We start from the raw sequence: 3234 nt of genomic DNA, 5'->3' as shown, positions 1-3234 counted from the left end.
CTGAGCGCGCGTTGCCAGGTGTGGGGCGCGTATGTGCGGGGCAGAGGTCCGGTGGGGACCACAGGGAGAAGGGGGTTGCTGTGCGCACGGGAGAGGGCCTGCCGGAACCAGGGCGTGCGGTGTGCGAGGATGCCCAGTGCGTTTGCAAGGCGCCAGCCCACCCGGGTGTCGACGTGGGAGCAGCTGGGCCGGCGCTGAGTGTGCGTGACTCGGGTGGGCCGGCACCACAAAGCATGGGCGCCAATGCCTGCTGGCGTGACTCGGGTCCCCAGCATTCAGGCCTCCCTCCTGGGGAACCAGGCTGCAGGAGGCTGAGGCCGGGAGGAAGGAGTAGGGTCCTCTGGGTTCTGCTGCTGGCCTGCGCGGGGGCGGGCCTCCCCAGGCCGTGGGTGCCTGAGCTCCAGCGCAGGGCGGCACGCAGGCTGGACGTCCCCGTCCCCAGGAGGGGGCTCTGTCCATGCTGGGGGGCACTGGGCTGGGCAGCCCACGGTCCCGTGACTCACCCCTCCCCACAGGCCTGAGTCACAGCCCAAGAACGTGGAGGCTGTCTGGCCCCATCTGTCCTGACCCAGCCAGGCTATCCCAGTGGGTCAAAGGCCAGGCCGGGCCACACAAGGACGCCCCCAGCACACAGGTTTTGTGAGGAACCCACACATATGCACACCCACGTCTGCCTGCAGCGTCCCCGCCGGGCACACGTGTGCATACCCGGCGGCCCACACGTCCCCGCTGGGCACACACAAATGCATACACGGTGGCCCACACGTCCCCGCCGGGCACACACAAATGCATACCCAGCGGCCCACACGTCCCCGCCGGGCACACGCGTGTAGGCAGCAGCCCCGCCGCCTGTGCAGGGTGGCTGCAGGCTGTGCATATGACATGCAGCTAGCTGTGGGTCAGGGCTGTGCCGGCCTGTGTCACGCCCTGCTTGCTCACACAAGCTGGCAGGCAGGCTGGACAGGGGCCCTTGTGCAGCAGGAGCAGAGGCAGAGGCGCAGGGACCCAGAGCGCAGGCGCACGCCACACACACGAGGGCCGAAACACACCGGAAAGCCGGGAAGCTGGCTCAGGTGTGTCTCGGGGGGGCTGCAGGGCTCCAGATGCCAGGTCCCCAGTGCCACCAATGCAGCCTCACGTGGGGCTGGGCCACATTTCCCCACCCCACTGGATGCCCACCCCACCTTGGCCTGTGCGCTCGCTGGGCGTGGCCCCACATTCAGAGGTGACCCACACGCAGGGTCCCTGTGAGCCAGAGGAGGCACAGAGCTGCTGTCTGGGGCCCTGTCCCCATCCCCATCGCAACACCAGTGGGACAAGTGCAGGGGGAGCGTCCCACCTCGCCGGGTGGCTGCAGGGATGTAGGGCCTACAGGAGGCCCCGAGACCCCTCCTCACCTGGGGGCTGCAGGGCCAATGTGCCTGGCAGAAGCCAGCTGTTGAGGGCTGGCACCGCTCCACCTGAGAAGCAGGTGTGGAGCCAGCACCCTGGGGTCTTGGGAGCGCAGCTGGGGTCCACCCGGCAGCCTGGGCTCTCGTCTTCCTCCCCCTCTTCTCAAGGTGTTGGCATAGGGCACAAGACCAGAGGGAAGGTGAGGACCCGCTCTCTGGGGTAGGCCATTCGGCAGTCACTCCCCTCCCTCCTCCTTCTGGGATTTGGGACACACCCCCAGCTTCGATTAGAAGCCACCAGGTCCTGGATTCAAACCGCAATTGGCCTTGTGGGAGTCCAGCACCTCAACCTCCACACCATCTGCTGGCCCTCACCCTCTTATATTTGTTCTAGGGCAGGAGCGTGACTCTCCTGTGGGGGTGTGGGCACATACACAGGCCAGTGTGAGTGTCGAGCCACTGGGCCGGGACTCAAACCATGGAGGCACGCGGGAGCCCAGCACCTCAGCCGCTATGCCGCCTGCCCCCGCCCCCGGGTCCAGGACTGGAATCGCTCCGTGGGGTACAGCTGCTTTACCACCTGCCACCAGCTGGCCCCTTTCCTGAGGTCCCTTAGGCTCACCCTCTCACCTCAGTGTCTCTCCAGCAGCAATGGATGTGCTAGTCCAGAGAAGCAGACCGTGCATGGCAAGCATGGTTCGAATCCCACGCCAGTCAGCCTGAAACACATCAGCATGCTGGCCAGAGCCCAGGACCCAAAGGGCTGGAGGGAGGGGTCACAGTGCGGTCAGCCCCAGGGAGGTGTGCCCCGCTCTGGCTCACGCTCACACCGTCTCGGCAGAGAAACTTCAGCTAAAATGAAATTTTTTTTTTTTTTTGGAGAAGTTTATAGGCGCGTGCGCAAGACAGAGAGACAGAAAGCGAGAAATCACCCCCGGGGGGATGGCCACACCGCAATCCCTTCTCCTCCGCAGGCACGCACATGCGCCTGGTGTGAGTTTAAGCCACCGGACAGGTCCAGGGCTCGAGCCGCGGTGGCCTACATGGGAGTCCTGTAACATAGCCACTACGCCAACCGCTGGCCCCCTAAAATGAACTCTTTTTGAACACTTTCACCAGGCTGGCAGGTAGCACAGCAGTTCAGGGCGCTGGACTCACATGGCTGACTGTGGTTTGAACTCTGGGCCGGGCAGCTTACTTCCTCTCTTTGGTCAAAATTAAAATAATGAAGTTAAATAAAATAATTTTTTTTTTAAAGATTTGCTGTAAGGTGCATGCATTCACCAGAGAGAGAAATTAGCGCCCAGGGGGACGGCCACACCGCAATCCCGTCCTCATTCTCCCGGATTTCATGCATGTATGGACAGGCGCCCGGCATGTTTTCTGAGCCACTGGGTCTGGGGCTCACCTGCACAGGTGGCCACGTAGGGTCCAGCTGCCTTAACCCCAACCACCTGGTTGGCCTGAAAATCAAGGCTTTGGGTGCTGCAGTGGCGGCAGGGGCTGTGGACACAGGCCCTGCACACACAGCGCTGTCCCAGCCGGCTGGGGTGGCCCTGCCTGGCAGAGGGAGAGGCTGGAGGGCGAGGGGCCTGTCCAGTGCGGCCTCACCGACCGCCAGGCGTCACTTTGAGGGTTGGGATTTTGTTCAGAGGTCGCCTTGGGTGCGGGTGTGGGAGCGGTCCCTCTGAGGGTCACACGGTGGGCTGAGGTGTGGGGGGTCGCGCTGGGGCAGGCTTCTGGGCCAGCAGGTTGCTGGGGTGTGCGCGCTCGGGCGGAGCAGGGAGCGTCCCGGCGTGGGGCGGCGCGGGCCAGCTGTCTCCGGAGCCGGCGGGTGACCGCC

General features: G+C 64.4%; 1 long non-coding RNA gene across 1 annotated transcript in view; it reads right to left on the bottom strand.

The window, feature by feature from the left end:
- LOC114006730 (uncharacterized) overlaps nt 1-3234 on the bottom strand; it is a 12323-nt gene continuing 9089 nt past the window's right edge. The window contains exons 2-3 of the long non-coding RNA XR_003548422.1: nt 2022-2110; nt 1-1550 (exon numbers count right to left, since the gene is read on the bottom strand). This is a non-coding gene — a long non-coding RNA (uncharacterized LOC114006730). The remainder of the gene's footprint in view (nt 1551-2021; nt 2111-3234) is intronic.

This window comes from Tupaia chinensis, unplaced genomic scaffold, assembly GCF_000334495.1.
Source record: "Tupaia chinensis unplaced genomic scaffold, TupChi_1.0 Scaffold149964_1, whole genome shotgun sequence".
Classification (NCBI taxonomy): Eukaryota; Metazoa; Chordata; class Mammalia; order Scandentia; family Tupaiidae; genus Tupaia; species Tupaia belangeri.
Note: the sequence above shows the minus strand (reverse complement) of the source record. Positions and strands in the feature narration are given on the sequence as shown.